Below are 22,606 nucleotides of genomic sequence, written 5' to 3'. Positions count from 1 at the left end.
CTGAATAGGGCAGCTGGCCGCCTTCAGCACGGCCCCGGCCTCCGGTATCCTGTCTGCATCCACAGCAGCCCTGGTGCCATGTTCCCTGTTTAGAGACTTGCTTTTGCAGCTAAGAAACAGTTCTTTTCCTGCTCCATACTTCAAAGTTGTTGCCTGTAAATGAGGCAGCCTCTCCTGCCGAGGGCAAAGTGGTGGTCAGCCCCCACTATCGGCCACCAGCAGCGGTCCTCCCTTAAGAGATGGCAAGAGGAAGGTCCACAAGTTTCCTGGCTGCCTGAGGCCCAGTGGCCGCCTTTTCCACCTCAGCTACTCTGCGCCAATTGCCGCAGCCACCGCCATCTTGAAACCGCCCTTAACTACCTTTAGATGAATCTTTTATCAGCAGCATACGGCAATTTTTTTAATCTTGCATGACAAAATCTTTTTTATTTTTGTTTTTGGTGTCTGGCTAGTTTGGGGAACTGAACCCTTGACCTTGGTGTTACGCGGCTGCACTTTAGCCAACAGAACTAACTGGCCAGCCCCTATCTTTTAACTGGGATGTTTAGTTTACTTATATTAAATGTAATTACTGATATGTTTAGATTTAACCTACCGTTTTACTATTTACTTCCTCTTTCCCTACTGCTTTATATTTCTTTCTTCTCCTTTCCTACCATCTTTGGGACTTAGTATTTTTTATTATCCGATTTCCCCCTTCCATTAGCCTGATAGTTTTATATTATTTTACTCTTCTGTTTGAACTTACCTTAGTGACTAATGTATGCATCCTTTGCATACTGAACTGATTCCTGAATTCAGACAGAATTTCTAAGTATTATAAACCAACAACTTATTCCTGTTCCACTACACTCAACAGTAACTTCCAAAGGCTACTCCTAATGCTTAAAACCAAATTTAAGTCTTTATCTTTGCTTATAAAATGAAAAAAAAATACAGTACAAAATATAATTGACTGAAGACTTAAGGTTTGAGATGTTAACATGGTGCCAAGCTAAGATTCTTACTATAACTGTTATTCTTACTATAACTTACTATCAAAGTCTAACACTACTTGGTATTTCTGCCCTTTTCCAAGATAATGCAAGAACTTTAGAACATTTTAACTTCATTTAGCCCCTCAGGACTTAGGTATCATTATTGTTATTTAGTTCTTCAGATATATACTTACCCTAAGGCATGATTATATATATGTTTCATATTAAAATGTATTATTATCATATTTTACCATAAGGCATTATTATTGTTTTATACAGTCAATAGTCATTTAAATTAGCCATGTATTTATACTTTTTGTGCTACTTATTCTTTATTGCATCTCTGATCTTTATTAGAATTTTTCTTCTGTGTGGAGGACAGAGCCATTTAGTGTTGGTTTAGTGTTTAGTGTTATACTGTAACATAACATATTTCATCTTGGTGACATTTAGAATTCTTGACTGGCAATTATTTTCTTTCAGCATGGTTAAAGCACAGCCTTACAACATCAAGGTCACAGGTTCAGATCCCTATACTGGCCAGCCACACATACACACAAAAAGTATTTTCTTTCAGTGTTTTGAAGATACCACCTCATTGTCTTCTAGCCGTTGGCTCAGTTAAGCAGTCAGTTGGCATTTTGTTGTGCCTTGAAGATATCTGTCTTTTTCTGTGGCTATTTTTAATATTTTTTCTTAGTCTTTAGCTTTGAGAAGTTTTGCTATGATAATTTTAATTTTATTTTTCATGCTTTGGATTTGTAATGCTTCTCAAATCTGTGGCTTCATGTCTTGCATCAGTTTTAGGCAATTATCAGCCACTCTCTCTTCAAATATTGCTTCTGCCCCATCTGGACTTCTCTCCTTTAGAAACCCCAATTATACATGTATTAGAACTTTATACTTTGTTTTTAATGCACTTTTCTATGTTTTTCCATCCTTTTTCCCTCTCTTTTCTTTATTCTGAGCTGGCTTCCAGTTCACTAATTTTCTCTCCAACTTTGTCTAAACTTTGGTTAAACTTATCCATTGAGTTTTAAATTTCAGTCATTTTAATTTTCAGTTTTAGAATCTTCATTTTGTAAGTGTTTTTATCATTTCTAACCCTCTATAAAATTCTGTTTTGTATTTTATTTCCTTAAGCATAGTAAGCACTTATTTTAAAATCTGTGGTGACTCCATTTTCTGTATCTCCTCTGGATTTGTTCCTATTGTCTTATATTTTTCATAAATTTTAGTAATATCATCTGGTATCATTGTGTGCTTGGTTATTTTTTATCAGGTCTCAGACATTGCATATGCAAAATTATAGAATAATTTGAGGTCTACAAGAATGCTGTCTTCCCTTAGAAAGAATTTATATATACTTCTAGGAGGTAGCTTGGGGTTCTAGCAATCTAGGATCAACCTAATCCAATTTGAGGGACTGAGATGATTGGAAACTGTGTTCAGTGTGGAGGCTCATCTATTTCCACATTCACTGCTCAGGCATAGCCCTGCAGGATCCCAAACCAATGTACTGGGAGTTTATAAGAAGCTCTCCTTTTTAATTATCTTTGTATTACAATTTTTGTTTCCTTAGCTCCTCAAGACTCTCAAAAGTGCTGTAGCCTACAGCCTCTTAGCCACCTACTTGAAAGTGGTCAACATCTCTAGGAATAAAGACTCCCCAAATGCTGGGTTTACTTCTCTGAGTTTCTTTCTTCTTTTGGATGTTGACTATTATTCTCTACTGACTTTTTGGCTTTCAGATGCCTTCAAGCAGATGTATTTTATCCTTTTTTTTCCAGCTTTTCTGATTGTTTTTAGCAGGAGAGTTGATCTGAATTGCCTAGTATGTCATTGCTAGAAGACTAAAGTTCTTTTTAAAACTTTAATTCACTTGAAATATATTTAATTTGGGGGTGAGTTATCCTTTTATTCCCAACATCACTCATTCAGTAATATTTTCATAGTGATATAAACCATCACCATTATCATATGCTAAATGATTATATAATTATCTGGACTTTCTAATCTGTTTCACCATGCTTTATATTCCTGCACCAGAACCACGTTATTTACTGGTTACCATCAATTACTCTAACTTTATAATACATTTGATAACTGGTGAGAGAAGACCTCCTTGGTTCTCCCTTGTTTTTCCTTATTTTTTACAAAAAATGTTTGGGGTTTTCTCGTGTTTTTGTTTTTTTTGAATAAATTTTAGAATCTTATTTACATCTCTTTTCCAAAATCCCATTGAAACTTTGATGGAAAATTTTTTAAAATTTATATATTAATGTGAGAATTTACAACTTTCAATATTAAGTTCTTAATGCAGCAGCATGACATAAATCTCTATTTACACAATCATCTTTAAATGTGCCCCAACCTGAGGCAAGGGAGCTAAGCTTTCATACTTCCAAACCAGTTAATCACGGGATAAGGGTGGCCTGGGAGGTGTAAGATCCCAGGTGCCTCTGGCTCTCTGCATGTGCACGTAAAGTGTTCCAGTAACCTGAGGGAAGTAGTCCCAAAAAAAGTCCGTAGTTGCAAGCCACTAGAGGTCAAAGCACACCAAAGCCAGGCAAAGGGCACTCTGAAACAGTAAAGGAGTACAAGGGGATCTGGTGGAATCAGCAGTGTCTGCTATAATGTGTTTTTCTATTTTGGGTATGTGTACATTTACCAGCTATAAAATTTCATCAAGTGTGTCCATTATTTTTTCTGGAACTCTGCCATGTCTGCTCAGAGCAGCTTCTCTAGCATTGTTCCCTGGGTAAACACTAAGTTAATTCAGTTTCCTTCTTCCTTGAGTTGGCCATCACCTACAAACAAAGTATTGTAACCTCTCTTTGCTGTATTTCAATATCTGTAATTCTTTATATTTTAGTACAACCCTGATCCTAGAAGTGCCCCCAAAAGCCTTGAAATACAAAATGACAAAAAAATGGTCAAGTAGAAATATTGCTAACAATAAGAGAGCATCAGGAGATAGAGGCAGACAGCTGACGAAGCAGAGAAGATCACGGAGGCAGTGACAAATGAGGGAATGTCATGAGGCAGGAGAGTTGTGAAGCAAAGATTACACAAGTTCTGTTATACATGCACACACACAAACAAATGAACCCACAAAACTCCAACTAAAGGAACCCAGAATATGGTAGGCCCAGTCTGAGCCTATGCTATAAGCACTGCAGAATTTAAACATATTTTGGGGACTCACAAGAAGACTCTTTGAATGAAGGAGTTAGGAGTCTTGTAGGAAAATATTCATCTGAAGAGATAAGACAGTCAGGCTCTCCCAGTGAAAGCAAGCATGATTTACATACAGCACATCCATTGCCAAGCTCTGCTTTCAGCTCAGGAACAGGTCTAAGTTCCAAAGGATTGGGTAAAATGGAATGACTTCTTACAAAAGGCAGAATGTGACAACGGGAGCACCAGGCAGCTCTTCATGGGGACCTTTGTAATGAGTGACAGTAAAGGATCATCAGAGCTCACAGGTCTGGATGCATTTGTCTGCAGTGGGTAGAGCTTCAGCCCGTCTCAGGGTTCTGGTGTCTCCTGACTTCTGAATCATCTGCAGGAAGTGGGTGTAAGGGGCCCTACAAAAAGGAGAAGAAGTGGCAGCTGCAGTGGTGGACCTCATGTTGCTTTGGGAACATCAATGACTGTGTCGTAGGCATCTCTCCAGGAAGCCTGGGGAACGAGGAGGGGAAGGGGGGGGGTTTAGCCCATGTCTGTGAACACATGTGAAACACCTGCTAGAAGCAGGAATGGGGTGGAGCTGCCTTTATAGGAGAGGAGGCTAGAGGTTCCTGTGTTAGTTCAAGTCTTTCAAGAAGCAGAAACCAACTCAGGATTAGGTGTGCAAAGCATTTATTGGGAGTGATGCCTATGAAGAAAAAAAAAAGCGGGGAGCAGGCAAAGGTGAAGAAAGCCTTCAGATCATGGTGCAAGGAGGATTCAGTAAGAAGAGTCTCAGACTGCAGCCTAGTTCCAAGAAAGTTCCAGCCAGGCTGATGGAAAGTCCTTGAGCCCACATCACCTGGTTGAGGAGTCCTGGATCCTGCAGGAGACCCTCATGCTCAGTCATTGGCTGGGAACAACCCATTGGAAACACGCCTGGTACAGATGTGGTTCTAGATCCAGAGAGGTAGCAGTTGGAGCTGTCAGATAATCACACCCCCACTGCAGGAGATCCAAGCAGTCCCTGGTCATGGTCGCCACAGCTCCATACTAGCAGAGAGGGCCAGAACAGAGAAATACCATTTGTCAGCCTGTGAAGCCACAGTTTGAACCCAAGGTCTGTGTAATCTAGATGGGGAAACTTGGGTTGCAAGTGGTTATAAATTTTAAAACTTTTTGGAACTTAAAGAGTTATACTCCCAGTTTTTGGAACTCCTTTATGTGGACCCATGCCCTTACTCCTTTATGGTGCCTATTAACTAAGGTGTACCCACAGTGGATAACATTAGAAAGAGGCCCTGGAGTTGCTGATCTGTGCTCAGATGGTCAGAATGAGATTTTCTGGCCTGAGTGTATAGACGGACAATAGATAGCTGACATTTCTCTAAATGGGCATAGGGCTGGCTAGAGTGACAAAAGTGAGGATCTCTGGACGAACCCACGAAACAGAGGGGAAGCAACCAACACCACCTACTACAGCTGCTCAGAAATGCCAAAGACTCGAGAGTTGCCCGAGGAGGCCTATCTAAGGAACCCGAGATCTCAGAACATTGCTGACCCCTCCCCAGAAAGGATTTTTCACGCACTGAAAATCTGTCCAATACTCATTTGCAGTGACGCCGTTTGGCAGGACTGTCCACCCAAGAACTGTTTGTTCAACTGATGCTTCAGCCACATCAGGTTAAGCCTGTTTACCAACACACGACACCTGGGGGATTACCCCTGGAAAGTGAGAGAGGTGAATATAGGACAGGTAATAGGAAGTGCACAATGGTGGCAACTTACTGAACTGGTTATGCCAAGAGGTGATGACAGCCAAAAACATAAATAGCACCTCTTTTAAGAAGCTAGATAATTTCATGCCTGACAGATCACTAGCTGTGACTTGGGGGTGTCCTTCTTTAGTCTTTTGAGGGTGATATCAGAGAGACTGTCCTATTTGTCCTACAACATTATCTACTGGGGCCTCTGTGAAAACCAGATTGCTGGACCCGATGTGCAATGGTTCTAATTGAATTATTCTTGAATGAATGAATGATGTGAGGAATTTCTAAGGCAGCAGTAAACATCTGTGGTCATGCTAGGCTGGATCATCACACTTCTACTGGCGTTACAGGGCTCTTCAACCAAGAAGACAATTTCATGGGCACTGCCCAAATATCTCCATCTGCTTAGTGCTGAGCTCTGGAGGACTGTGGAGCCCACTTGTCTGGGAGTTCCTCACATGCAAGATGTTGAACCACAGGCTGGAGCACCTGGAAGAACAGAGGTTTTCTAAACCCTTTTCCAATATGGTATCCCAGCCCACAGAAATGAGCAGCTCTGGTTGAAGGGATGGGGGTTTGGGGGTTGGGTGCAGAGCAAATGGCCTGTGCCCATCCTCCTCCTCTGACCCCACCGAAGTCCCTGACAGCTTTCATCTTCACTGTGGCAAAGTAAATCAATATACTTAGAGCTGGACTGGATGACCAGTGATGTCCTCCCAGTCCTAGGACCGCGTGTTTGACTATATGACTGCACATCACTCACGGCAGTCAGAGCTCTCTGGTGAACACAGATGGGCTTTTCTAAAAGGCAGCATGGTGACCTGGACAGAACGCGAGCTTTAGAAGTCAGAAGACTTGGGTTCCAGTCTTGACTCTGACACTTAGTAGCTGTGTGTATGACTTTGGCGAATAACTTCTCCAAGTCTCAGTTTCCTGGCCTTTAAAATGGAGAGAAAGAGGTCTACCTCAAAGAACTGTTGGGAAGTAAATGAGACACCACATGGTCTTGGCCAAGACAGGGCAGGCCTGCATGCACAAATATTCTCCAGGAGCTCTGGTCTGATTTGCTGATGCCTTTTTGTGCCTTGGCTCCCAACGTTCCCCCAGGGCTCATGTCTTCACCACCTACTTTGTACATATCATTGCAGCCCAATGTTAGGGGTTCCCAGAGACACAATCCTGACACTCACCCTTTCACTCAACCTAACACAGTCATACAAACATGGGTAAAAGTCACCAGGGCACTCCTCAGACTGGCCTTGCAGGACGCTGGCTTCTGGGGAGGAGGAGGGGGTGGTAGGTGTGCTTCAGGCCCCAAGGCCTGCTTGGGTTCTGACCTAGCTCAGAATAGGCCTTTCTACTGGCACTTGGGTTCTGGGCCTTACCCAAACTTAGAGAATGTGCTTCACCCTCCACACCACAAAACCTTCTGCCAGTTAGATCCAGAAGCATCTGTCCTGACCACAAGCCACTGGGGTATATCTTTAGGTCTGCAGAGAGTGGTATGTACAGAGAAGACTAGACATTGGCTAGGACCCAAGGGTAAAAAGACAGATTGGGCTCGTGCCAAATGAGTTGTGGCTGCATAGAACTAAAAGAAAAGGCACCAAGGAGAATCCACTCCAGCCATGAGCATGGAAGGCAACAGAGATTAAGGAGGAAGAAGCCCTAGCCTGGGAGTCAGGAGACCTCGGCACCCATCTTGGCTTGGCTAGAATCTGGCTGCGGGACCCTGGGCACCTCGCCATACTTCTTGATTTCCTCACCACTAAGATGAAGAGGTTGCATGACATGATCCCCATAGGAAGGAAACTATAAATCCAGGGCCTTGAGTGACCTGCGTCATTTATCCCCTGGGGTCCCACCCATATGGGCTCATGGCAAAATGGATGGGAAATGAATGGAAAGCCACACCTTTGCAGCTGGCTTATTGGGGAGAAGAGACCCTCAGTTCTGAAGCAATCTATTGGAAGCAACACCTTGACCTTATCACAATTTATGCTAAACAAGACACCAGCGATATCTACAGCACATGTAACTCCCTGATCTCAGCAGACCAGCTCCTTCTGTTCATTGTGAAGGAATCAGCAGACCCGAAAGGGTGTGGGCCAAGAGTCGTAGGGAGAGCAGGTTTGTCAGGCCCCATCACTGTGGAAGCCGGGTAATTTAATCTGGGGAATATCAGATAAGCAAACAAATCTGTTAATGGTAGGAAATGGAGTCCAGCTCCACAAACTAAGAGAGATTGGGCCAGATATTGAAGTGTCTTTTCCTTCTCAGAGGCCATTGTTTCTATCTTGCTCGTGATAAAGAGGAGACAGGCGTTTACATTTTACCTAGAACATGAAGCGGTAGGGTAACCACGTGTTCCAAATGTTGAGAAGCTTGATGGGAAACAAGAATAACAGAAGTTAGCAGAAAGGAGGTGAGAAAACAAGAAGCAAGAACCCCAGTGATTCTGAAGCAGGGAGTCTGAGGAGCTGGATGCACGTTGCCTTCTGGGCTCAGCTTGGAGGGCTTTAGGGCAAGGGGGTGTCCTCTGTCCTTCTCCACAAGCCTTCTGTAGCCTGCACCTGGCCTCTCTAGCTTATCAGAGGAATTTCATTTGCTCAAACGATTTATGTGAAAACTCTACATTCTGTGTGCCAAGTATGTATGCATGTTATATCAGGTTTGTGTTTCAGGCTGTCTGGAGACAGAACCGGTATTAGGAAACCAATACTGGTATTAGGGAACCAGTGGCTAATACTATTGGTGATGATGATGATAGCTAAGTGCGGGAAACTCCCCCAAGCACTGTAAGTACATTTCTTCATTTAATTCTCCCAACAGCCCCTTGTGGTAATTACTATTATTATTACCACTGTTTTACAGCAGGGAAACTGAAACTCAAAGAGTTGAAGCAACTTACCCACAGTTAGTTACAAGGTGGCAAAGCTGGAACTCCAACCCAGAACTCTTTGCATCCAAATCCATGCTCTTAGTTAATACACTCTACAACACAGCCAACAGTGAGCAGTGGGCATTTAATGAGCCCTTATTAATGCTCAGCATCTCCCACTCACTTTGCATCTAAAATCTCATTTAAATACTCACAGAAGCCCACAATGGAGGAGCTACTACTATAGTATTATTATATTATTATTATTACAGAAGAGGACAATGAGTCTTGAGAGTTCAGCAACTTGTCCTGGGTTACATGGGAACTCACACAGTCAGTTTTGGGTGCAACCCTGGCCAGTCTGACTCACAAGCTATTCAGTTATACTTAGAGAGTGTCCTGATGCTAATGGATACAGCAGCACACGTACTGCATGTTGCTAATAATCTAAATTTCCAGGGTAAATCCTGTTTAGCAAGTTCAGTTTTATCTTTTAACTGCTAAGGCCCTTCCTACACGAGTAATGTTTGGCACCTACTGGATTGCCAACAGTTTGGATCTTGGAGCAGTTTCATCTTTCCCCTCGGGTTTGAAACATTTACTATGCACCACCAGTAATCTCCCAGGCGAAGCGATCTTCCCTATGTAAATTGAAGATGATGGGCTTTGCCTGCCCCCCCCACGTGAAACTTTGTCTAAAACTCTCTAAAACTGATACGTGGCCAACTCAGCGTTTATTTTGCTCCTATTTAACATCCTGCTAGGATCTGAGCCCTGTCATTAGTAAGGGCCAACCTCTCAGAACAATGCTGGTTATTCTACATTTATTCTAAGTCAAGCCTCTGTGTTGTAAAGGGCTTTAGGATTTTCTAACACTAGACCTGCATCTGACTGAAAGTTTTCATCTATTCCAGGCTTCCTGTCCCCAGACATGGCATTGCCTCTCCCTTCCAGACCTGCACTTTTGAAAAGACCCACTAAAGCGTTTCTAATATCCACCTCCATTTCCTTCAGCGAATTTGGATGTAAGTTTCCTGGAGTCTTATCAGTGTAAAGCATCTCGAGCTATTTCTGATGTAATCTACCCACTTCCCAAATCCTCCTCATCAACCCATTGCAATCTGATTCCAGATTAAGAAAATACCAGTTCTTCCATACAAATGAATGCAGGGTGAGCCAAGGGTTTCATAATTTCTTTGTCCTTATCTCTCGTGTAACACATTATCCTTTGGCATTTGAGGAAGAAATTAGTTTTGTATCCTTAATCTTTGTTTATTGTCAATTGTTTTTGACCCTTTGGAGGCTTCAAAATGGCCATTTGCATCTTTCTTCCTGTAACTATGGTTTGTCTTTATGAACCAAGACCGTGGCCAAGTCAGTACACTCCGAGCTTTAATTTCCTCATCTATCAAGCAGTTGGACTAGATCAGGGACAAGCACCCTTTTACTGTAAAGGGCCAGATAGTAAGTATTTTAGGCTTGTGGGCCATATGGTCTCCATGGCAATTATTCAACACTGCCATTGTAGTGCAAAGGCAGCTATAGACAATACACAAACAAGTGAGCATGACTGTGTTCCAACACACCTTTCTTTATAAACACAAATTTAAATTTCATATGATTTTCACGCTTTATAGAATACTATTTTTTCCTAACCGTTTAAAAATGTAAAAACCAGGCCGGCCCGTGGCTCACTTGGGATCGTGTGGTACTGATAACACCGAGGCCATGGGTTCGGATCCCTATATAGGGATGGCCAGTTAGCTCACTTGGGAGAGTGTGGTGCTGACAACACCCCTTACCAGTCATCTTTTTTTTTTTTTTTTTTTTGTCGTTTTTTCGTGACCGGCACTCAGCCAGTGAGTGCACCGGTCAGTCCTATATAGGATCCGAACCTGCAGCACTCTACCGAGTGCGCCACGGGCTCGGCCCCCTTACCAGTCATCTTAAAAAAAAAAAAAAAAATGGAAAAGCCATTCCTAATTGGTGGGATATACAAAACCCAAGCAGTGGGCCAGATTTGTCCTCAGACTAGATGGTTCTAAATTTCCTCCTTATTCAAAGTATCATGACAGTTCAGAACTAGAAGGGACCTCTGGAGCTGGCAAATGCAGTCACTCTGCATGCCACAGAAGGAAACAGTGACCCAGACAGGTGAAGTGACCGGCCCACACTCAGACAGCTGGCAGGTGAGTGGAAGCTGAATTCAGGACAGGAGCTTGACAGTAGTGTGGATCTAAAGCCACGCATGCCTCCAGCATGTAAACACGTAAACTGGGTTTCATTTATTAGCAGAATGAGATCATTTGAAAGTTATAAGTTTGAGAATGACTCTTTACTCCTCCCTGGAAATAGCATTTTATGTCCTTGTATTTAAGTAAAAACATGATTGTGAGCCCTTTATTTGGATGAACATATACACAAATCACTTCTATAAAACACTCAAGAATGTTTATTGTATATGCTCTTGTTTTTTTGTTGTTATGATTAAGGCCAAATTAGACAACAGATAAAATCAATTCAGTGCAATTTACAGATGCTCAACATTTATGACATTTGAACTAAAAAAAATTTTTTTTAATTCATTTTATTTTATTTTATTTTTAACTTCTCAATATATACTGTAGTCGATTTTTGTGTCCCTTTACCTATTTCTCTTTCCCCCTCCCTCGCTCCCCCCCACATCGTATCTGTTCACTTGTCTTAACAAGTTCAAGGAATTGTTGTGATTTTTGTGTCTTCTTCACCCCCTTTATTTGTTTGTATATTTATTTTTTTAAATTTATTTATAGCTCCCACAAATAAGTGAGAACATGTGATATTTCTCTTTCTGTGCCTGACTTGTTTCAATTAATATAATTTTCTCTAAGTCCATCCATGTTGTTGCAAATAGTGGTATTTCATTCTTTTTTGTAGCAGAGTAGAATTCCATTGTATAGATATACCACATTTTCCATATCCGCTCATCTGATGGTGGACATTTGGGCTGGTTCCAACTCTTGGCTATTGTAAATAGTACTGTAATAAACACTGGAGAACAGGTATCCCTTTGACATGATGATTTCCATTCCTCTGGGTATATTCCCAGCAGTGGAAACACCTTCCTTGGCCTCTATTTATACAGGCTGGAGGGTTAAGCTGGAGGAATGGTGGGGCTTGCTCTGTTTGTTTGTAACAATAGGAAGCTCAGGGAGCAAACGGATGCAGGGACATGTGGCTGCTCATTCAGGGGCAGGGCTTGGGTGATGAGTCCTCCTTCCCTATCACCGTCACTGTTTATTCTTTTCAGTTCTCACTTGCCTGAAGCACTGGCTGGGCTCAGTGAGCTAAGAAAAGTTCTAAGCAACAGGAGCACATAGTTCTTGTTCTGGTCATCCCAGTGGGTCTCTGAGCAAGCCACTTCATGACCTGTTGTGCCTTACTGTGAAAGAAGTGTCATAGGACAACCTTCAAACTGACCTCCCTGAGAGGCAGAGAGGAATCCTCATTAAGATAATCTGGGAGCATTTAGCAAAGTTCAAGTTCAGGGTCAGTGCTCACTGTGGTTCCTAATAAAACCCTTGGAGCTTCAAGGAGAAGCGATGTTGAGGAAGACCCAGGTGCCCAAAAGAACAGGCACAGGAGGGGGCCAAGGAGGGACAGTGCCTGAAGGAGGAGCAAGCCACCTGTGCTCATTTGCAGGACACAGCCAGCCTTCTCTTCCTTTTACAGCTGTCTCATGGCAGTATTCCTGCAGTGGGAACAGGCTGCAAGATCTGATCGTGCTCAAGTGGTCACCCAGTTCTCGTCTTGGGCTTTATTGAGGGACTGTAATTCGTGTCCCCAGCCAAGAGGTGGGCGTTCCCTTTGATTCGAACAACCACATCGTCTCCTGGCCTCCTCTGGCCCCGATTCTTGAGTGACTCTTTTCTTCCTTTTAGGCATATGATCTGTGATGACTTGAGGGCCTCCTGGAAACCACCCAAACTGCACAGGTCTCAGCTTTAGAAAGAAGAGTTGTTTTAAATTGTCTATATATCATAGCCACATTTTAGAAATAAAATAGAGAGGGAGCAATAATCAGCTACAATGTATATCGACAAAATAAAATTTAAAAAAAAAAAAAAGAAAGAAAAGAAATAAAATAGAGAAAATTGGGAAAACACATATGATCCCATTAACCTAACACATTACGCTTACTACTCTTTTGGTGTATTTTCCCCATCTTTTTCCCAAATGCATTTTTCCTACAATGCTATAACAATGGGCATTAAGATCAGTGTCCTGTTTTACCTTATGTTTCTGTCTAATCTTCACACTAATCCATTTGAATGGCTAGATACACTTTATTGAAAGAATAAATATTAATTTTTCCTTAGGTTTTACATAGTCTTTTTACTATGGAATGGCACTGGCAGGAACATTTTTGTACAAGATCCATGCTGCAGTTCTAGGTAAGGAGCCGAGTCACGTGACAGGGTCACGCTCTCTGCTGAAGCTGGCTTATGTCAAGGGTGCCTTCTGGGGTGTCTGGCCTGAAGTTAATTGCATGTCAGTCAGGCAGTGCTCCATACTGTAGAGCACTCTGCTTGCAAAAATCAGTTATGTCAGTAGAGCTAAATTGAGCAAGAAGGGGACATTTGTCGTAGAGAAAAAGGAATGGTTGGTGGCACATAAGAGGGAGGGCCTGGCCTTGCAAAGTCTCCAGAAACCTATCTCATTTTTCATCTCTACACACATCTGTTTCATGCTCTCTGAAGACCTGGTGGGTTGAAAGTAGCCACTCCTTAGTGCCTGGGCTCAAATCACCATTCAAGAGGTATTCCTTGACCGACCTCTGTCTCTTACTCATTACTGCAAATTCCAGGAACAGAGAATCAGATGGCCCCATTTGGGACTGGTGTATCTCTCCCCTCTTTTGTCAAAGATGGGCAGGGAGGTAAACTTACCTAGCACCACTGGAGGCCAACTTCTTATTATTGTGGCTGCTATGTCCCCGGCTCTATCCAAGGCCAGCCCCTCCCACTGTGCCTTCCTTCTGGTCCATCTCACCTTCTCAAAGATGCAAATCTCCCCTTCCTTGCTCACATCTCAATTTCCCTCATCATTCATGTCATTTTGTTTGTCAGCAAACAAATGCACTCTAGTGTTTCCCCGTTTAAAACAAATAACACACCTCCCTTGGCCCCTTGTCTCTCTCCAGTTAACACTCACTGAAAAAAAATCTCAAAAGAATCATTTATATTGCTCTCTCCATTTCCTCATCTTCCATTCTCTTCTCAGTTCCTTCAATTGGATTTGCAAACTTCCAGTTCCACTAAAATTGCTCTGGCTAGGATTCCCGATGACCTCTAGCTGGCCACACTGGTATCCTCCTCCAACTCAGTCTTTCAGAAATATTTCATACAGGTCACTCCTTTCTTGAAACATTCTCTGCTCTTGGATTTGAGTATACCACATATGATAGATGCTCTGGTGTGCTACCCAGATTCCTCCTTCAGAACCAGGGAACTCATTGCTCCAGCTGCCAGTAGTGTTGGTGGCTGACAGCTCAATGCTTGGCTCATCTTGGGGAATTTCCATCACATGGAGGAAGCTGACTTGACCAAACTTATGTCCCTTTCCCATGGGGACATCCAAGGACTGGTTTACATGGGGGTAAAAGTCCAGCACCCCATCTCAATTTGAGACAATGCTAAAGAGCCATCCCAGCTTCAGAGCTCCCCATGGGATGGGCTGAGGCTCTGTTGCAACACCACCACATTTCAACTCCTCTCTCTGCCCCATTTTGCTCCCCTTTCTTCCTTAAAGGTGCTGTTCCCAAGATCTCCCCAAATCTCTGTCTCAGAATTTGTTTCCAGGGGACCTGACCTAAGATAGCAAAGTCTCCTAGTTGTCCTCTTACCTTGTTTTCTGTCACCTGGATTTCTCCAAGTTCACTCAAATGATTTCTGTCTCAACAACTTTAAAATGACTCTTAAAAAAATAAATAAATAAAAATAAATAAAATGACTCTTTTTCTAGAAAAAAAAATTATTAGACTTTATATTTAAAGCAGTTTTAGGTTCACAGCAAAGTTGAGCAGAAGGTACAGAGATATCCCATACACCTCCTGTCTCCCCGCCGCCACACACACAGCCTCCCCATTAACAACATCCCCTGCCAGAGCGGTGCATGTGTTACCACTGATGAACCTACATCAACACATCATTATCACTCAAAGTCCGTAGTTTACATTAGGCTTCAGTCTTGGTGTTGTACATTCTATGGGTTTGGGCAAATGTATAATGACACGTGTCCCCCATTACAGTAGCATAGAGAGTAGTTCCACCACCCTAAAAATCCTGTCCTCCACCTATTCATCCCTTTCTCCCTAAGCCCTAGAAATCACTGGTCTTTTCACTATCTCCACAGTTTTGCCTTTCCAGAATGTCATATGGTTGGAACCATATAGTATGTGGCCTTTTCAGATTGGCTTCTTTTACTAAGTAATTGCATTTAAAATTCCTCCATGGCTTTTGATGAAATTCTTTTTTCCCTCTTCCCCTCCCTTCTTCTGTTCTCTACCTTTTTTTCTTTGTTTGTGTTATCTGGCTGTTACACAGGTGCTAAATAGAGAACTAATAAGATAGTGGCCCTATGCTAATGGTTTTTCTTAGAAATAACCATACCATTCAATGGCTATGTTCAAGTTTTCTGAAATCTAAGGAAGAAAAAAATCACAGGATGGATTTTATCCATCGGGCCAAAAGAAATGCATGCAGCTGCAACTCATGCATTTATTCTTCTATAATTAATTAAGTAAATAGTATTTACCCATGGATGCAAAACTGGAGACTTGATACACAAATCAAGCCAATGATGGTGAAATTATATACTTCGCTGCTACTTTGCTGTAAGTAACAGTTCATTCTTTCTCTTACTTCAGCTTTAAAGAAGAAAAAGACCTAAAGAAGAAAAAGACCAAATGTTTGTATTTGCCATAGCTGTAAACTTCCCACTGGGGATGGAGGCAGTAGAACACTTTTTCACAAAGAGCTTCATACCCTGAGACTTCAGGAGGAAATTGGCTTCCTAGACTGTGTGCAGATGAGAGCACTTAAAAAATGAGAAAATAGCTATTATACAATGTAATGTAATGCAGTGTTTATGTACTGCAACATATTAGAAGTATATATACAATCAATATTGATCTCTTGGTATCGGCAAATGTACCATGAGTTCAGGTAAGATGTTAGCATTAAGAGAAGCTACATGAAGAGTAAGAGGACCTCTCTGCACTACCTTTGCAACTTTTTCACAAATCTAAATGTAAAAGTTTGAATAATACACAGTTTAATGTGTAAGCCCAATTTGATTAGCAAGCTGTTGAAAGGAAGTATCTGAAATGTTGGAATTGTGTGTTTGATGAGTCCAGCCCTTCAGAGTATAGTTGTGAATACTGAAGTCAGAGAAAATGTCTTGGAACAGTTAAAAATTCTCATAAAGTTTTCATAGGAAAGGCAGAGTTATCCTCAGGCTGCTCATAGTATCTGGGCATGAAAACTGCTGAGAAACAGAGACTATAGCAAGCAGTCCTGAAAGGAAAACCACCAATAATGCATAGCTGTTTGGGAACAGTTTGGTATAGTGGCAAACAATCCTATATACTTCAAGGACTGTGACTGAATTGTAATGCAGGGCATTCGTAATGACTGACAAAGAAAGGTTGAAGCTATTTTTGACTTAGGCAGGAAATGCTTCTTAAAAGTCCCTGCTCTTCTCTGCCTGTGCACCCTTGGAAATGCAATGGCAAAGGCAGAGCACTGGCTTTGGAGCCAACATCGTATGTCATCTGACCTTGGGCAAATTCCTTAATCTTTTTGAGTCTTAGTTTCTCCATGTATTAAATTAAAATAATGATACGCATCCTGCAAGGATTGCTGTGAAGATTCCGGATTAGACTCTTCGTAAAACAGCTAGCAGGAGCCTGGCGCTCAGTGGGTATGAAGGGTTCAGGGAGATAAAAAGTGCTCATCTGACTGTCTGAGATTGAGTCCTGCTGCTCAGATCACATCTCCGGCTGCGGCATTTCAAGGCTCCCTTTCTGTTCTGTCTCTGAGGACAAGATGGACCAATATGGATCAGGTCAATGACTTTCTCTGGTCACAGTGATTGGGATGAAATGTATGGGGTGAAGAGCAAAGAGTTTAGAAGCTCTGGCATCTTTGTGGTCCTGTCTTTTTGGTTTTTTGTTTGTTTGTTTGTTTTAAAAAAGATGACCGGTAAGGGGATCTTAACCCTTGACTTGGTGTTGTCAGCACCACGCTCTCCCAAGTGAGCCAACCGGCCATCCCTATATAGGGATCCAAACCCGTGGCCTTGGTATTATCGGCACCACACTCTCCCAAGCCTGCCATGGGCCGGCCCTATGTAGTCCTGTCTTTTTGGCTTCATGTTGTGTCATCTTCTTTCTGCTTTCCTTCTCCCTCTGGGAGTACCCATGAAGCCAACAGAGTAGATGAGTCTGGGGATGCCATTGACCTCCAGCTCCAAGATGGCCATTGAGGGCTGTTGAGGCCAGATCTGCTCTGAGCCTTGGGGAGAAGCACTTTTTCTGTAGATAGACTCTACTTTGAATTAATCTTTCCTGACCTTTTTCACCATAAAAGTAATAAAATCCAGAGGGCCAAGGTCAGGGACCAAGGAAGCAAGGAAGCCATTAGCCTGGTTTTAACCTATGCCAATCGGTTATTCTGGAGAAGAGTCCTTCCTGCTCCTTAAGGTCCATCCTCACTCATCAGGGCCAAAGCTCCAGGAACCTGCAAGGTCCCTCAGACACTTCAGTGTAGGAAGCCAGTGGAGAGTTCTCTCATGACTAGTCCCTTGAGCCCCTCTAATCTGCAGACTTTACTTGACTCCCTAGAGGGATGATCTTTTGCCTGTTCTGGCTTTTATGACTGGTCCATACCCCTGGGCTTGGCTGCTTCTGCCTTATCAATGTTCCCATACTATCCTTTAAGCCTTGCCTCAAGGGACCTAGTCTCAGCCTATTGCTTCATGTCTATGGTCCAATGCCCTGGGACAAAAAATATATCCTATGCTGTAGAAAGATGTCTGCTCAGAATGACTCAGTAGATAGGGTTGATGTTCAAAGCAGAAAGTATCAGATATCATGAAAAATCATAAATGTGAGATGTCATATGCATCTAGACATAAATGAGGACATAGTAGTCAAGCATATTTTCAATGACTGCGCTTGAGTTGGAAATGTAGGAAATAGAGCTTCTTGAGTTTGGCTTCCTTCCCTTGAAAGTCCCTATCTCTTCCACTGCTCACTTTGCTATTGATTTCCTGAACCCCTGCTCATATGTCCCCCACCTTTCCCACCTCCTTCTGGGACTAAGAACTGGGGAAATCTGCCGCTTCCCAGTATACTTAAGACTAATTCTCAGTGGCCAGGTTCTCATTTCTGATCACAAATTTACAACATCTTTCCAAGTCTAAAACAATGATAATAAAAGATTTTGTTGACAGCCAGTGGCCTGGTTGGAACTACTCCATTCAGGCAGGCTCCATTCTACCTGCCCAAAAGCTGGCCCCATAAGCTCCTTCTTACTCTGGGGACAGAGAATCCCAAACACTCAGCAGTGCTTGAAACAGAAAAACGAATTACTAATGGAGAATTTAAAAGATTCTAAGTATTTATTTGTTCAAGTTAAATACGGACCAGAGAGATGGGGACCGGGCCTGCCCAACCTTAGTCACTGGGTGCTGGCTGCGCCTGGTGTCTTCCAGATTCTTGCAGAGACATTCTGGGGTACCTAACATCAGGGTGATTTCTAAAGCTTACCCATTTTCCTCTTATTTCCCCAGCTTTCAGATGCTTGGATGGCTGAAAAAAAGCGAGGTTCCAGGTGCTGTAGGAACAGACAGGGCTAAGACACTTCTCTGTCCCCAAGGACCTCATAGTCTGGCAGGAAGGAGACACACAGCAGGAAGTCATCTTCGACTCCTCCCTCTTACTTCTACTTTCAATCCATCCTAAACATACGCTGAATCTGACCACTTTTTCCGTAAACTGACGACCACCACCTCGTCTGAGTCACTCTCACCTCTCACTTGGGGTTTTGAAGAAGCCTCCCAGCTGGTCTCCTGGCTCCCACGCTTGCCCTTCTACCACTCATTCTCCCCATGGTGGTCAGAGGGAGCCTGCTATGATCTGAGGCAGGTCCAGTCCCTCCTTTGCTACGAAAGCCCCTGTGCTTCCCATCCACTGAGAGTAACAGCCCAAGTGCACAGTGGCCTTCAGGTGGTGATGGGCCCACCCGACCTTGCTGACGTAGCTCCTACCTCCCTTCTCATGACCTCCCTGGCCACCTGGCTGTTTCCTGAGACAGCAAGCACACTCCTGTCTCAAAGCCTTTGCCCTTGCTCTTCCCTTGGGGTAGGACACTCTTCCCTCAGAAATTTACCCAGCTCCTGCCTCACTTCCTCATGCCCCCACTCCAGTGTCATCTGGGTGGGAAGCTTTCCCTCATCACTCAGTATGAACAAGCAGTCTCCTCCCATCCCTTACTGTTCTCCTGACCACCGATCATTTCCTGACTTGTGCATTTACTAGTGCGGTTTTGGTGGTCTCGTCCACTAGAACGCTGGCTCGATGAAGCTAGAGCCTCCATCTACTTGATTTACTGCTGTAGCCCTGGGGCCATGGATAGAGGCTCTCAGGAAACATTTTTGAATGGCTAAGTGAATGGAAATTAATTGGGGCACTGTGAGGTACAGTGAGGTGTGGTGGTAATCTAGACCTGGAGTTCTGGTTTCCAAGCCCTCCTTATCCATGGAATCCTTTCTTTAAATGAAACAAAAGGGTGGAAGGGTGGGGGAGAATTGGGGGGTCTAAAGGTCTATTCATGGGTCTCCCTCCCATTGCCCAAGGAAGTCCCAACACACCTTGGATGAACCCATAGGGGTCTGAGGAGCACAATTGGAAGACCAGTGATCTAGAAGATAGTGTTAATATAGTGACTGTTTAGAGGTTGTTTTGTCCTTTGGCTATAATTTTTGACACATACTCATACATGGGTTCTTTTAAGATGTTCTCTAATTAAATACCTTTACCTCAAAAGCAGCTCACCCTCCTGAGAAAATAGAATTTGCTTTGTAGTGATCAATTTTATTAATGAGCTTTCTGGAACACTACGTGGTAAAAAGCAGAGACATCTTTTGGCAAGGCATCATGGAACCAGAAGGAAGGAGAAACATTTACATTTGACTTTTTGATGACAGATGAAGAATAAGAGACCAAGATATTCATTTTCGAATGCACATTTATGAAGCGCTGTCTGTTCCAGGCCCCTGTGGGTGGTGGAGACTCAGCTAGAACTAGCCATGGGGAGTCCCTGCTCCACGACGCTTGCACTTCAGAGGGCCAGGCAGACAGAAGACACTAAACAAATAAATTCATTATTCATTTTCAGATACTATTACAAGCTATAAAGAAAATAAATGAAGACCATGTTATAGAGAATGACTAGGGATTTGTCAAACAACCATAGACTTATTCATTGCTCAATTATCCAGAGAATTAATCAAGCTGATTTCCATATCTCTAGGCTGAACAGTAAAATTTCGTCTGCAGAATGATTGCCCAGAGGAGCTGAAATATTGAATTATATCCCTTATCTTCATACTTAAGAAGGAAAGGAGAGAAGATAAGAGAGAGAGAGAAAATAAAGAGGGAGGGAAAAATAAAACTATGTTCTAGAAAAATTTCCTACATGGTAGAGAAAATCCAATTAACCAAAGCCTGCCTCTCCCAAGGAACTCCAGCCAATCAAGGATTCACTGCATCAATTAAGGCTGTATCTTATTACTTCATCAATTTATACAGAAAATCTAGGAAGTTGTGCTTATATTTATTCATTTTTCCTGATTTTTTTTGTCCTTTTCGTGACCGGTACTCAGCCAGTGAGTGCACCAGCCATTCCTATATAGGATCCGAACCCGCGGTGGGAGCGTCGCCGCGCTCCCAGCGCCGCACTCTCCCGAGTGCACCATGGGCTCGGCCCTTTCCTGATTTTAAAAATCACCTCTCTCCTTAGTAGATAAAATTCTGGCTTGCTTTTTCTAAATATTGTTTTGATTTCAAGTATATCTCATTTCTTTTGGATTTACAAATGACATCATCATCATCCGTGGTTTTTATATAACAGGAAAGAAGTATGTCTGCAAAAATGACACATTTGTAAAAATTAAAGTATATTTTAGAACAAAGTGACTGAAATTATATTTCAAGCTGATTTACATTATTACTGACTTTGAAAAGGGTTCTGGGTACACGCTGGACTGTACCAATTGCCTCGATTGTTCTGGATTGGCCAATAAGAGGCAGGTAAGCACCTCTCCTCAGAGTAAATCCAATTACACTGACTGTGATGTGTGCAGGTCCCACACGATTTAGATGCTATTCTCTTCCCATCCAGAATTGCAGCTTTTAAAGTCAGGGATAAAGGAAATGAACCAGAGCCTAGGGTGGAATCGAGATTTTTAAAGCAAATTTCTGTCATATTGGAATTCGTCGAGAAAACCAAGTGCTTGGTCAGAGTAGAGGCACTCTGGAATGTTCCTGAGGGTGGTGGCATCAGTCTAGGCATATATAAAATCAGAACAGTGTAACTAGTAAGATCTGGAGATTTAAAATGTAGTTTCCAGCAGAGATGCCCCAACGATGGCTGGGAGTTGGTTTGCCCTCCTCCTGCATTGTACACCCACATATAACTGTGAACTTTTGAGAGTACCCTAGGTGCTATTATATTCATTAGCTCATGCAACAACCCTGTCAGGTGTGTACCATTGTTATACCCATTTTGCAAAGGCAGGAATTGAGGCTGAACAAACAGCATGCCCACAGAGGAACACCTAACTGGCCAAGCAGAGATGGCAGCCTTACCACCAGCCAAGCCAAGGAGGAGAAGCCAAGAACGTACCTCATTCACCACTGATCAGAAGGCAGAGCTGGAAGCCCTCTTTAGTTCGACTCGGTTTCCAGATTATTTCATGCAGGAGTTGCTGGCATCAAAAATCCATTCATAATTCTCAGTAGTGTAGACATACAGACCCATTTTACATGAGGTAAACTGAGGCACAGAAGGGTAAGGTTTGGTTCAAGAACCACTGAGTTAAATGGAGAAAGAGGGGACAGAAAGAGCAAGAAGTAGAACTTCAAGCCCAGGACTGCTCAGCCAAGAGAAAGCAAGTAACAACACCCAGATCCTTTGCCAACAGTGGCCCTGTTCTTCCAAGGCTTTTGGGTTCGCGTGGTGCATCTCTGCCTGGCCCCTTGGAAGTCTGCATTGGTGACCCAGACTGGACTTAACCTGATAACTCTGAGTTAAGTAGGTTGGTGGCCACAGTCCCTGTCTTGTCCTCAGATCTTTATGATATAACCCAAGTCATAGAAGCATATGGATGTTTTAAAGAGGAGGAGAATTCTAACACCTTCAGTTGTCTTTATCAGTCTCCCCATCTGATAGCTAACCAGCTAGATGGGGAAAGAGTTCTGCTCTTGATCCAGTCCTGGGCAACTCTGGCCAGCTAAGTTTTGGTAATATGTTGAAGCAGGAAAATAAACACTCCATTAATAGGTTGGTTTTATATTTTTGTAGGAGCAGAGACTGGTGTAATTTCATTAATTTTGGATTTTAAAGATTTTGCATTAAAATATTTTTTAAAAAAGAAAGAAATTGAGGCTAAGTTGGATAATTTGAGCAATCACACATATTAGTGATCGGTAATGTTAGGATTCCAGCTGAGGCGATCAGCTCTGGAAGCTACATTCTGAAACA

This window comes from Cynocephalus volans, chromosome 15, assembly GCF_027409185.1.
Source record: "Cynocephalus volans isolate mCynVol1 chromosome 15, mCynVol1.pri, whole genome shotgun sequence".
Taxonomy (NCBI): domain Eukaryota; kingdom Metazoa; phylum Chordata; class Mammalia; order Dermoptera; family Cynocephalidae; genus Cynocephalus; species Cynocephalus volans.
Note: the sequence above shows the minus strand (reverse complement) of the source record.